The sequence below is a fragment of the Engraulis encrasicolus genome, chromosome 24 (genome assembly GCF_034702125.1).
Source record: "Engraulis encrasicolus isolate BLACKSEA-1 chromosome 24, IST_EnEncr_1.0, whole genome shotgun sequence".
In the NCBI taxonomy this organism is placed as follows: Eukaryota; Metazoa; Chordata; class Actinopteri; order Clupeiformes; family Engraulidae; genus Engraulis; species Engraulis encrasicolus.
The window spans coordinates 29,610,266-29,625,265 of NC_085880.1; the positions used below are offsets into that span (position 1 = coordinate 29,610,266).

Sequence of the window (15,000 nt, forward strand, 5' to 3'; positions counted from 1 at the left end):
AACCTCACACACACAAGGGTTTCTCACAGGCAGGCACCATCAAATGCCTCTGTGTGTGTCAATGTGAGCAACACAAGCTAATGTTCGTTAGCATGCATAAAATGCATGTTAACTCGTGTTAATGTGTGATGCAATGACGATCTCCACCTATGACGATGCATGTCAGGTATCAAAATTTAGAGGACATGTTTTGCTACGTATCGACAATAATGGCAGCCGTACACTGTAAAAACATTATTGTAGTTTTTACAGTAACTTACTGGCAGCTGGATGCCAATAAATTACTGTAATATAATTTACAGTACCCTTACTGTATATTGGTTTACAGTACCAATCAGCACTACTGTTAATCCAGTTACAGTACCAATCTAAAGTACTGTATGTCAGTTTACAGTACCAATCCAAACTACTGTAAGGAGTACAGTACTTTACTGGCATCCAGCTGCCAGTAACATTCAAATTACTGTATATCAGTTTACAGTACCAATTCCAATTACTGTATATCGATTTACAGTACTGATCCAAATTATTGTAAGGAGTACAGTACTTTAATGGCATCCAGCTGCCAGTAACTTTTTCAACTACTGTAGTTTGTTTTACAGTATTTTTGTTGTATTTTAATTTACAACATTCCGCAAGAGAATGTCAGGGAGCTCTACAAAGGCATCACATTCTCCTATAATTCAAATATTCTAGTTACCAGTCAGATCAAAAACACATTAAAACGTTTTTAAAAGCTACAAGGTAAAGAAATGCTGCAAATGCAAGAGATGCAATCAAAATGTTTAATTAAAACTGGTTAACAATTTAACAACATACTCCAGTAGGAAGGGGGTCCTGCTTCTCACAAATGCACAATCCATAACCTTTGTATATAGTTGAAGAGTTTAGATGCAAAACCCCATAAGTGCCATTTCAGAAAATAATCTTGTTTCATTTTTATTTAATACAAAGCTATCAAAATTCCACATTTTTAAAATTGTATTTATGTAATATAACTATTCATATGTATTATCAAGTACATGAATGTAAACCAAACCAACAATGGGGTTCTCTAAAAATATAAAAGTGCAGGTCTTCAGAAATGGAGTTAGGGGGTTTTGCATCTGAACTCTTCAGTTGTATACATATTTTTCTTTTTTTTATTTCATTCACATTGACAAATAAAAAGATTCTATTCTATTAAAATGAGATACCCCAAACATTAATCAAGACAAAACTGTTGTATGGTTTGTGGTGGGTGCTTCAAATTCCAATGTATGCAAAATGGAAAACAGTCCAATATCTCATTTCCTGTTGGGCGTGGCCATATGCTCGTATTGACCTTTTTTTATTCATCTTAATGAGATAAGTACATACCACAAAGAAGGTCCAGAGTCCGTAGCTTCAACTATATTCTATAACTATAACTATATTCCAGCCCCGAACATCTCTGTGCTAGGGTGCGCAATAGAGTCACTCTTTTAAAAGTCTTATACATGACACAATATCGAAAAACTGTGCCAAATAAGTTTTGAAACGGGGAGAAGGGGGGAAAACACAGCAAGAACAACAGGGCCTCGAGCCTTTGGTGCAATGCTCGGACTGAACTACTTAAAAGAAACAAGTGATTGGAACTTCAAAAGGTCAAGCATTAATAATTCAGCCAGTCAAAATCAACAAGTTCCCTGATGAATGAAGCAACAACCGGGTTGACACTGCTGCTCTTCCTTTGCATCTTTTTACCGGTCTTCTTGCTGGTGATGGACTTGGCCTGGCATTTGGAGCCCTCTGGGTTTATTCTGAGAATGAACCTGTAATCACAATAGGATACAATTAGGAATTCTGAAAAAAGTTTAATTCTCGTGAGTCTTACACTATCCAGCCTTTTTCACACCCAATTTTGGTTAGTCTTATTGAAGTGATATTTCATGTTGTTCCTATTTCTATGCTTGATGCATGCTGCGTAAACACAGCATAAGCGCTCCCTCCATTCAGCCCCCGGTGATGCGGCTAGCTGCCAATCCACGAATGCAATGATTCTGGGATCAGACAGACATTGTTCACCAAGCACACACACACACACACACACACACACACACACACACACACACACACACACACACACACACACACACACACACACACACACGGAGCCGGGGGAGGGAGGGACAATTTAAAAAAACATATACTGTCGAGTTTAAATTCAAGTTCCGGTCTTGTTTAGGGAATGCCTGTTGTTATCCAATGTCCAATGTCAAATCAAACGTGCAATATGCTGACAATGTCCTGTCATCATCCCACAGTTACAATGATTGATTAACATGCAGCACTTCCGGTGCATCTAAAGGAGGCTGCTGCAGGCGGCTGCTGAAGGCGGAGACGCATCCCAAACGAGTTTTAATTGTTGGTAACGCACGAGTAGACGCGTTACTGTTATTTATGGGTAACGTAGTAACATAACGGATTACTTTTAATTAGGGGTGGGCATCTGTGTTTAGCCGGACTGAGCCCTGAGGAAGGTCAGTAGACCGAAAGCTTGGCCTATTAAAAAGAACACAAAGGGGATTTAAGTGTGCAGACATTTTTCTTTCAATTAGGGGTGGGCAAAAATGAAAATCTTTAATCGCATTAACTCAATGACTTTCTGTGATTAATCGCATAGCGCGCGAAATCCAAAAATAATAATAATAAATAATAAATAAAATAAAAATATTTTATAAATTAATAAAATAAAATAATTAATTATAATTTGCATATGTACTGTGTAGATAACCTATGTAGGTCCAATATAATATTCCACAATGGAAATGTAGGCTATTTGCCAACCTATCAGTCTAAATTGTATAGGCCTACAGTAGTAGGCTATGCTTATCCAATGTAGGCCTACTGAAACAAATTATTGCATACAATATTACACTAGGGCTATTTAAGATTGTAGGCTACTGAAACGAATATATTAGAAATTAGAAACTCAAATTAGGATGGTCTACATGGGCCTACAAGAAGAAAAAAAAACTTGTCAATTAAAAAAAACCAGGCATGAGATATGTCCCGCCTTCTCTCACTGTCAAAGACTCCCACCTTCTCTCTTATCTGTCGCTGTTATTTAAGGTGTTTCAGCGACTAGAAACTAATTGACTGTCTGTTGGTATTGACAGCAATTACATCTTTCAGTTTCAAAACAATAACGTTGACATGACTAACACTATCTTAAATGCATACGAGGTTGCCGATGTTGCGAAATTATACCATGTTGATACAGCCTACTATGCACGCGAAGCGCCATGTAGAAACTGCAGGCATGCAAACAGGTCAGGGGTGAAAAAGGTGACAAGGGCGCGGCGCGGGGCGGCGCAGTGCAAGCGCGCAAACGCAGGTGCACACGTGTGTGTTGTGCGCAGTGGATGATCTTGTATAACAGTCTCGGACTAGGGGGGAGAGGATTTAGCTAAAAAAAAAGTCATAAATGGTGAATTTTGAGCATACTGTAGTTATTAGCGACCAAGGGACAGTGAACATGAGAACTGCCAACCTTACTCCATGACTTAGCTGTCATGTCTGATGGCGGGTTGGGTAGATAGCTTGATAAAATAGGTTTTTATCATGATAGAGCAGTGGTTCTCATAGTAAGTTTCCCCAACACCCCATTGACCTCATCAAAACCCTTAGTAGGCCTATTAAAAATAAAATAGGCCAAAATGCCCCCAAATGACACTAAGCACCCCTCCTCTCATCAGTCTCCTAACACCCCCTCAACACTTGCCTGGTTGTCATCTCATGCATATTTAATCATCATTTTCAGACAACTTGCAATAGGCTACAAAAAAAATCTTTGTCAAAGTTTGAATTAGCTACTGAAGTTTTACTCAAACTACTCAAATTTTAGCCTATTCACCTAGTATCTCTTTTAATGTCTCCCTGTAGAAAAAATGAATAGGAACGCTCCAACTTTGACCTGGAAAAAAGTGTGACATTCCAACTGGTTTCATTGTTGGCTAAAGTCTGTGCTGACTTAAGTCAGTATCTGACAAAAGTATCTGACTAAGCTTAATTACTCATTCCATTGTGTTCACCTTACCAAGTGCAAACAGCCTTGGGGCGTTGGGCAGAGAAAGACTTGCGACATCTGCTGCAGTAGCAGTGACCTAAAAAAAAAGACAGACACACTTAGCATCTTGCAGCATTACATTACATTACACTGGGATTCACAGTTGTTTTAAAGGTGCACCATGTACGTTTGTGGCCAGAGTAGGTATTGCAACTATGATTCTCATTGAAACTATGCTGCCTATTGCCAAATTTGATCTTTTCGTGAAAGCTTTGGGACCATCTAATTTGTATGATGTTGGGGTTTCACCAATGTCAAATCGCATCCCTCTACGAATTCACACTACCAGTGTTTCCCTTACAGTGAGTAAACTATGGCTGCCCGCCATAGTTTAAATTTGGCCGCCATAGTTTACGAAAAAAAGAAAGTAAAAAAAAAGAAGGAAAAAAAAATATTATTATTATTATTATTTTTTTTTTTACCAATTTCCGTTTTTGTTACAAACGATTTGAATTACAATTTCCTTCGCATTTTCCTCCTGGAGTAAATACATCAAGTGCTTGAACCACAACCACAAGTGCTTGAAAGACAGAGGGATCAAAAGCCTAGTCAAGTTGTTGTAGTTAACTTGGGTTTGGGAGCAATACAAAAAAAACATTAAGAGAAGGGACAGTTGGGATGAGTGTACTAATATTCCCCAGGCTTTGTTTTACAGTTGTAATGAGTTAGGTGACAGGCCTTCCTTGACACAGCAGAGGAGACATCGGGCTGCATATAGAAATGAATGTGTAATGAATGTGAATATAGACATAAATGTGTAATATGTTGTTCAGTCCTTTTAATGGAAGGAATTTTGAAAAACTGGCCCTGTGACCAGCACCCCTCATGTAGAATGTGTACGCCTATATGTGTGGGGGAAAAGGCATAGCCTACCCTCTAAGACCCATGTGTCTTACAGTATGTTTCCACGATTTAGGAATGTGCCAATAGAGATGTGAAGGGCGGAAAAGATGGCCTATTGGCAGTAATATTCCATATTAACGGTGCACTGTGTAGGATGGTGGCCAGAATAGGTATTGCAACTATACTGCTCAGTGAAACTGTGCCGTCTAATGCCAAATTCTATCTTGGTTTTCATTAGTATTTACTAAATAATGAACTAATATTTACTAATATGACCAAATTATGTTAAGCTTTTCAGCTAAAATGTCTATTTCTGGAAATTCAAAAATGGCGGACCATGGATAAGATCTCTCTTTTCATGTATGAAAAGTGCCATTTTCCCAGTCACAATGAATTCTTACAATGTCATGGGGGTGGCAAGTAGTCACGAAAAAGGCAACATTTGTGTATGGGCAGTATAACTTCTGAAAAGAACCTACTAAAATATTACTCAGTGCACCTTTAAGGGTGAGGGACTCAGCTAAGATCCACTAGTATACTGGCGACCTTGCCATGTAAGGGAACCCCTGGCCTAATTCATCATTCGTCATTGCTCTTCCATTTGTGGTCTTAGAGTGCCATCTAGTGGATGATTTGTACAATTTCTTTATGTTATCTGAATGACTGCAGAACACACAAGCATGTCTACGGTACATCTTTAGTAGATAAGAAGCTCTAAAAAGATGGCCAGAATAGGTATTGCAACTATGTTGCTCAGTGAAACTGTGCCGTCTACTGCCAAATTCTATCTTGGTTTTCATTAATATTTACTAAATACCGGTCATGAAGTAATGTTTACTAGTATGACCAAATTATTACCGGTATATTAAGCTTTTCAGCTAAAAATGTCTATTTCTGGAAATACAAAATGGTGGACCATGGATAAGATCTCCCTTTTCATGTATGAAAAGTGCAATTTTCCCAATCAGAATTAATTCTTAGGATCATTCGTCTCTGCTCTTCCATTTGTGGTTTGACAGTGCCATCTAGTGGATGATTTGTACACTTTCTTTATGCTATCTGAATGACTGCACAACACACAAGCATGTCTACATATTTAGTGTCCCCACAAATCTACAATACCCTTGTTAACTAGGAAATAGAGTCCTATGTCAAAAATCCATTTTCATATTCTATAATCCATATATAATCCTCAGATTCCAAAATTAAAACCTACGTCAAGTTTCCAGAAGAGCAAGGAGTCTTATCTGTGCAAGCGAACTATATACAAACATACAGGAAGTTGTACTTCACATGCAATCACAGAACAAAAAAAAAATATTGATGAAACTACCAGAAAAGCATGACCCTACAGTTCTGTCATATTCCAAACCTGAAACCTACGTCAAGAACAAGTCCACAAGACCAGACCAAGGAGTCTTGTCTGTGCAAACGAACTATATACAAATATACAGAAAAGCATGACCCTACAGTTCTGTCATATTCCAAAACTGAAACCTATGTCAAGAACAAATCCACAAGAGCAAGGAGTCTTGTCTCTGCAAGCGAACTATATACAAATATACAGCAAGTTACTTCACATACAATCATAAAAGTGAAACCAAAATTATTGATGAAACTACCAGAAAAGCATGACCCTACAGTTCTGTCATATTCCAAAAACGAAAACTAAGTCCACAAGAAGAAGGAGTTTTGCCTGTGCAAACAAACTATGTACAAATAGTACTTCATATCAAACACAATCATTTGCAGACATGGTCCAGGGGGCTCAAGTACGACCAGAGAGCAACCATCCAGCAATAAGTATATCTTCTCAGCTGCACACAACATTAACACACAACATTAATTTGCATCTCATATTGACAGCATGAAATACATAGCATGTTTAGCACTTTGACTTTTATAAAATACATGGATTGGTTTTGTGTGAATTCATGAACTTAAACTCACCTCTTGCAACAGTGTTTATTTTCTCTGAGGTACACCACACCAGAGGAATCACTCAGTGTAATCAGACAGCTTCCATGTAGGATCCTTCAGTAATATTCTCAGTCATCTGCAAAGCATGACAGCACAAAACGTGAACATGATTATGCATTTATAGGCCTAATTATTACAAGAAAATAATAAAAAAATGATAACACCGTCACCACCACGACACAATATGATGATGAATAGGCCTAGAGTATGAAACATCTAAAAGATACATGTCTGTATACATGTAAAATGTTTTTTTTTTGTTTGTTTGTTTTATATCATTGATCATTTTCCCAGACGGATTGACAACAGATGGCTCAAAGAATTCAGTGTGCTAAACTGGAGGACAAAAAGAGCAGATTATCTCTCTTTCTGGATATTTTACTCATCACTTGAAATTAAATCTAAATCTAAATCTAATCTAAGATGTCAAACATAGAGGAGGAGTCCTCAACGATCCTGGAAAATACAACAAATTGACAAAATGTAACCCAAATACTCCAATCAATGAAACGGTGGGCTCAGTGTCATTGGCCTAACAGCAGAAGGCACTAAGGGTGCGTTTGTAAACTGCCGCTCCGAGCACATAACATATTGGTCATGTCATGTATGAGTGTGTTATTCAGACTGTTAGATAGTAGACATTTGAAACACACATTTGGTGCAGAGTTATAAAAAAATGCTTACATTTACAAACTGATTTTTCTCAGCATTTTTAGACATGGTGCTACAAAGGGGATTAATGTACTGTAACCAGGCAGCTGCCATTATTCCTTAACTATCCTGTCAAAATAACACACGGCATGAACAGGACGCATCTCTGATTAACAGTGTGTGCTTCAAACTGTTAAGACATTTGAAACACACATACATGTGGTGTAAATTTGTGAATGGTTGCTAACCTTTAGAAATTCTGTCAATGTTCAGAAGCATTTGCAGATATGGTCCACTACGACCAGAGCTACCATCCAGCAATAAGGATATCTTGGCCATCTTCTCAGCTGCAATAATAACACACAACATTAGAATGCATCTCATATTGACAGCATGAAATACAGAGCAAGTTAGAACTTTGACTTTTTAAAAATACATGGATAGGTTTTGTGTGACTTTATAAACTTGAACTCACCTCTTGCAACAGTGTTTATTTCTCTGAGGTACACCACACCAGAGGAATCACTCCGTGTAATCAGCCAGCTTCCATGTAGGATCCTTCAGCAATATTCTGTCATCTGCAAACCAAGACAGCACAAAACATGAACATGATTATGTATCAATATGCCTAATTATTACACAAAAATAAAGTTTGAAAAATGATAACACCACCATGACACAATAGGCTGTAGACCTACAATATGAAACATCTATAAGATGCATTTCTTAAATTGTTTTCATTGATCATTTTGCCACACGGATTGACACCAGATGGCTCAAAGAATTCAGTGTGCTAAGCTAGAGGGCACAAAGAACAGATTATATATATCTCTGGATATTTTACTCATCACTTGAAATGAAATCTGATGCATAGCCCACTTGTTAAGACCTCTAACATCACTAGGCCTACTAGTAGATCCAAAAAGGATGGGCAACGAAATCTAAATATTCATTGCAGTAACATACACATTAAGCATCTTTGATCAAGCCAAAAATTAAGCACCCTACACATCTGGGTGTTTCTGGGCTCATTATTTCAGGAGAAATCTGTCAAATAGGTAATGCCTATTTATTGAAAAGAACACGATCTGATGGCTGACAGTGGTTTCTCCCTGAACAGAGAGAACAGTCCAGAGTTGGCAGTAACAGAATGGGACAAAACAGCACACTGTGCACAATAACAAGTTCAGAATCAGTTTACTTACTCACTTCCTTTACACAACGAACAGGGAAAGGCACATGTGTTAAAACATACTTTAGAGCAAGTGTACAGTCAAAATGAGTTCGTTTCTAACAATAAAAATCAGGCATAAGTTGTGGCTACTTCAAGCTTCTGAGTCAGCGAAAAGATAAGCTGATGTTGCTAACGAAGTTCTAGATAGCTCTTCTCTATGGTATTTGTGTTTTACTTTGACTCAAGTACATTAACTGTATATCTTCAGAGCATAATTATACTCAAAGGGAGTTCGTTTTTAACAAAAAAAAGACTTTAGCTAGCTAATGTTGCTAGCGGACAAGAGATTCATTATTCAGTTTGGCTAGCTCTAATGTTGCTAGCGGACATTTAGCTAGCTCTTAACTTTGGCGCCAGCAGGCTTACAACACTAACTTGGCATGTTGTAACTTCAGAACAAAATTATATTCAAAATGTGTTCGTTTCTAACAAGAAACCAATATAAGTTATGAATACATCGGGCTATTTCAAACATCCCTCAACAAAGGCAACATGATTTAACCGTTAGACTATAGCTAATTGTTGCTAGCGAACCACCTCATCATGCAGCGCTAGCTCTTTCAGGTGAAGAGGCCGGCGCAAACAATCTCTGGCCGGCGGGGAAGCACTCCCTTCGGCCAGAGGTACTCTAACAAGCTTCGGCCCTCCTCCAGAAACCACTGATAGCTATGTTGCTAGCGGACATTTAGCTAGGTCTTGACTCTGACATGGGTGTTTTGGCACCACTGGACAAGTTTATAGCTCTTTCGGAGCAAATATATATTGTAAATTTCGTAGAGTTTGTTTCTAACAAAACACAAACTTTCCAACAAAGTTGTGAAAACAACCTAGGGCTAAGTTAGCATACCGGTAGTTATAATAGTGGCCTGTTAGCGGAGGTATGGTCTGAAGACAAATTCATTGCAAATTACCATCCTGAACAAGAAACTGTTTCGTTATTCACTGTATATATGGCATTGTCTTGACATTATTAACGAAACATTGAAACGAACTTACCTCACAAAGTGTTTGAATTTCACCAATATCTCAAACGGCTTTCCTGCAGCACAAAGATGGCGGCTTTGTCAGAAAATTGAGAAGCAGAGTTACGTACTTGACGTTTAGCGTCAGACCTGCGTCAGTTAGGTCTATTCAAATAGAGCAACGTTGTGGTTGGTCAATTTTTTCCCGGGGATTGTACTACTGTAAATTAATTTACAGTACATCAGTACTGTACATAAGTATCCGTTTATTACCCACAATACTTTGCTCTGCCCAGTAGTGTACTGTATACTCATATACAGTAGATTGTTGCAGGGTTTAAAGTAAGTTACTGCCAGAATTGCGAAAAATCGTTACAGTGTAGCACAGCCTTGCAGCACACATATGATGAATACACCTTTATTGCCCCGAAGGGAATATGTCTTGCGGAGTACAATAAACATTTGGACAGACAATTAAAACAGTACACAAAGACAAGACTAGACTAAAAAGACAAAACATACAGGTACAAAGTAGATTAAAATAAAAATTAAATGTCACATAGATGTCAGGATGCTCCCTTACTGGACAAAGCTACAAACAATCACAACACTCAGTCAATAGTGTGATTTAAACTGAAACCACACTGACTGAAGCTCCCTTCCGTCATGTTATCAGACTGCAGTAATCCAATAACCATTGGAATCCAATGCCACTGACTTTGTATCTGCATCATGATTGTTCCTTGCCAGGTCTACTGTAGCTTGAAACAGTTTGGAAGTCTTCTGGAAGTGTCATGGTGCGCATGGCATAGGAAAAGTGAATGGCACAGGAAAAAGTAAGTGTCTCATTCTTTATGCTGGCAAATATAAGGCATTAATAACACCATGCCATTGTTTTCTGGAGGAATATCAAGCTTCGCTCTAGTTTAGGCAGCCATCCTGGTCGGGTTTACCACATGACTGGAAACGGATACACGGCATTACACCTCACAATTGTTTTCCATGGAAACGGGTAGTTGTTTACACCTGCTTGGCTTGACAATGAAACTTGCTTAAGATAATTGTGAAAAAGGCACATTTTGGTGCGTGTCCAGGTTAGTAGGAATCCTCTTAACAACAGTAAGTAGACAAAATACATTTTGCAAACAATGTCAAGATGACTATCATGGATTGATTGATGGTTTGTATAAAAATGATGCTTTTATTTGCTGTCATTGTACAGAAGCTTGGGAAAGGCCTCCTCCACCACAGTCATGCTCCTCACCTTCTTCTCTCATCTGTTGAGGATTTAATATTTATCACAATAGTGTGTTTGCTTATACAACAGTTAATGTGTGAGCGGAGAAGAGAAGCAATAGAGGAGAAGCGTCTTCTGTGTCAGGGAACACAACTGAATAGCAGACTGAGTGACTCCATAGAAGCGCACTGTGTATTTGGTGACCTGCTGACCAGGCTGAACTGGCTATAGGGTTCAGTTAGCTGTTCTAGAATTGAGACTGGGGTATATTTCCAAATAGGGATTGCAAAAAGGTGGAATTGTAAGTGTATGTGGAGTATATAAGACTATGATGTACAATAACATAGCAAAACTACTTCTGAAGAGGATGCTGCGGCCTAACCTCTTGGGTCTAAACTTTACAACGCCTACCTGCCTCTCCTTCTCTGGCTTCAACTGTTTTCAACTGCTTATATCAGGGGTGCTCAATAGGTCGATCGCCATCGACCAGTCGATCGCGGAGGCAGTATTGGTAGATCGTAGGAGGACACTTAAAATAAAAAAAATAAAAAATAAAAGTTCCCTATGGATACCCAGGATCTGACAGGCTAACTCCAGGCGTCTACACTGCCCTACACTGTATGGTATAGCCTACCATAAACACAACGACGTCTTCAGATAAGGAGGATAACTGTCAAGCGCCACACTCAAACTCTTCATAAGTCATAACATCGGAGCACAAAAAAATAGGACGGCACGAGACGTTTGCAGATACCGTGCGCAGCGCTAGCCTGTACAGGCAGCGTCACCGCTCAAAAGAAACCGCCAGAGAAGAAAGCAACAGCCCGAACACCGGCAATCCCCTGATTTCCCCCCCCTTTTAAACAATGCTCTGAGAAGTGCAGGCAAGATGCAACTCCCGCATTGAGCGTGGAGTTGGCTACTTCGATTAGATTTCATAGGCACGCGTGCGAGGGGAGAGTGAATGATGTGTGCCTGTTTAACCTGAGTGCAGGCGCGTCTTTTCAAATGGTCTGTTCAGCGCGGCCGCTAGACAGAGAGCGGTCCATTCAGTAGATGTCTCCTTGTTTATTTTTTGGAACTAGGGATGTCTGTAACGTCCACGAAGACAATATCATCCATGTGAAAACGCCAAACGCCCGCAAACCGCTGTTCTGTCTACTTCTCACAGCGGCATTAAAAAAGTCCTCCACGAAATCCCAAACCAACAACCCTTCAAATAGGTGACAGCAAGCATGCACACATGAAATAACACTTCAGGGAGGGAGAAAATAGCTCTGCACTCATATTAAAGTGAAAAGGGGATTACATAAAATCTGTCCAAAAACCAAGAGGGCACATCAATAACTTCATTAATATTATGTTCATTTATGAAAATTACATTTATCATAAACTTGATAGCCTACTATGATCTCCCTTTGTGATCAAAAACAGGCGTAATTTACAGTAGGCCTAAATAAGGTCTGTATGAGGTTGTTATTCACCGCTGATTCACCTTTCATTATTATTGTTGTGTAGGCCTATGTAGGCCTACAAATACATTTTCATATTGTGTTAAAATTGCATTTCTAACAGCTGTATTTTCAAATGTTCTCCCCCGAACCCCCAGTAGATCACTTCTACACACCCATCTCAATAAGTAGCTCACATGTTGAAAAAGTCTGAGCACCCCTGCCTTATATTATTAGAATTCCGCTACACATCTTTAGAGGCATCTTTGGATACTAACGGACAGCTCGTTAAGATATCATTTCATATTCTGCATTGTAATTGAATGGGATGAGCGGTCCATTTAAATGTGTTAACCCAGGGGCTTTGTGCTACCTGTGTGTTTGCATGTCAGGGTTGTGGGCTACACCTGCGTGTTTGCATTTACAGCATGGATGTTGCTGCTGGTCTTAAAAGTAAAAATTCTCAGATGCGTTTTCCAGCCATCATGATTTAAGAAACGAACAACATCTTGTGGACAGGAATACACACATCCAGTACGTACACATGAATACGCGTGTGGACACATAGCTGCACACACGAATACATGCATGCACATGAACACGCACGAAATAACGCAAACACACACACACACACACACACACACACACACACACACACACACACACACACACACACACACACACACACACACACACACACACACACACACACACACACACACACACACACACACACACACACACACACACACACACTGAGGCTGAAAGAATGACCATGAGGAAATGTAGCAAGCAATCCACAACATCACAGAATGCAGTACTGAGTTCTTGTGCTTGAGAAACAGCAGCTGAATTGTCACTTTACACATTACACATTACAGGTGTGTGTGTGTGTGTGTGTGTGTGTGTGTGTGTGTGTGTGTGTGTGTGTGTGTGTGTGTGTGTGTGTGTGTGTGTGTGTGTGTGTGTGTGTGTGTGTGTGTGTGTGTGTGTGTGTGTGTGTGTGTGTGTGTGTGTGAGTGCATGTACACATGTGTATTTGTGGGTGGATATCAGTGAAAACCATATGGTTCTTGCCTGTTCTCTCAATGGTCAGTTCACGCAAAACAATCGCACACATATGGTACACACACACACGCACATGCACGCACACACACACTGAGGCTGAAAGTAAGACCATGACGAAATGTAGCAAGCAATCCACAACATCACAGAATGCAGTACTGAGTTCTTATGCCTGAGAAACAGCAGCTGAATTGTCACTTTACACATTACAGGTGTGTGTGTGTGTGTGTGTGTGTGTGTGTGTGTGTGTGTGTGTGTGTGTGTGTGTGTGTGTGTGTGTGTGTGTGTGTGTGTGTGTGTGTGTGTGTGTGAGAGAGAGAGTGTATTTGGGTGGATATCAGTGAAAACCATCTGGTTCTTGCCTGTTCTCTCAATGGTCAGGTTCACGCAAAACAATCACACATATGGTACACACACACACACACACACACACACACACACACACACACACACACACACACACACACACACACACACACACACACACACACACACACACACACACACACACACACACACACACACTATGCACTTTATTAGGAAGATCTGTATAGGAGTTTAGCAGATTAAATTACTGTATCTAATCAGCCAATCAGGTAGCTGTGGTGCCAGGCATTAACCAATGGCAATGCAGATCACGAGATTCACTTCATTTAATGTAAACATTAATCAGCTCAGGAATGTGTAGGCCTATATCATGTGTGCCTGCATGCTCATATGTTCCATCTTTTACCACCAATTTGGATATTTAGACCTTGGATGTTTATGTTTTTTCCATTTCCATTGGTACTGTTAACCAACCCTTTTTACTGATCAGATACAAATACAACATGTTTTTGCATGAAAGTGATGTCCTACATCAGTTCAGGTATAAAAAAATCAATCAACGATACAGAGATACAATGTGTCAATCAAGCACCAGTAGATGTGTACACCATAAGTCTGAGAAATGTGGCCCTGCTGTGGCGCTAACGTCTAACGTCGTCTGCTATGGGCCGACTCGGGTTCGATTCCCAGCCAGGGTCGTTTGCCAGCCAAGACTGCCAGGCTAGTGTCTTTCTCCAAACTCACTTCCTGTCTCTCTTTCACTGTCCTATCTGATAATGACCAATAAAAAATAGTCTAGGAAATGTGATCTTTTGTACTTTCTATATTCAACTTTATTTAGACAGGACAGTTAAGAGTGAGACAGGAAATGAGTGGGAGAGAGAGACGGGGGAGGATCGGGAAATGACGGGAGAGTCGGGAATGGAACCCAGGTCGCCCGCATAGCAGTCCAGTGCCAAGCCGACTAAGTCACGGCGGGGCCAATCTTTTGTACTTTCAACTGTTGCTGAATTAATCTAAACCAGTGTTTCCCAACCAGGGGTACGTGTACCACTAGGGGTACACGAGCACTTGGAAAAATGTAATTTTAACAAATGCATGGAGCATAGTCACACTGGAATAGAAAAGGCGATGTAAAACATGAGTTAGGGGGTACTCAT

General features: G+C 39.7%; 1 protein-coding gene and 1 long non-coding RNA gene across 2 annotated transcripts in view; both read right to left on the reverse strand.

The window, feature by feature from the left end:
* The window catches only part of LOC134441525 (protein quaking-B-like), a 123,323-nt gene that overhangs the window by 25,657 nt on the left and 82,666 nt on the right, over positions 1–15,000 (reverse strand). The gene's annotated exons all lie outside the window — the stretch shown is intronic.
* LOC134441003 (uncharacterized) lies at positions 772–10,127 on the reverse strand. Its single transcript, XR_010033077.1, has 6 exons — positions 9,795–10,127; positions 8,040–8,142; positions 7,813–7,911; positions 6,884–6,989; positions 4,061–4,127; positions 772–1,793 (listed from the first exon to the last, which is right to left on the reverse strand). It is a non-coding gene; the product is annotated as an uncharacterized LOC134441003 (long non-coding RNA).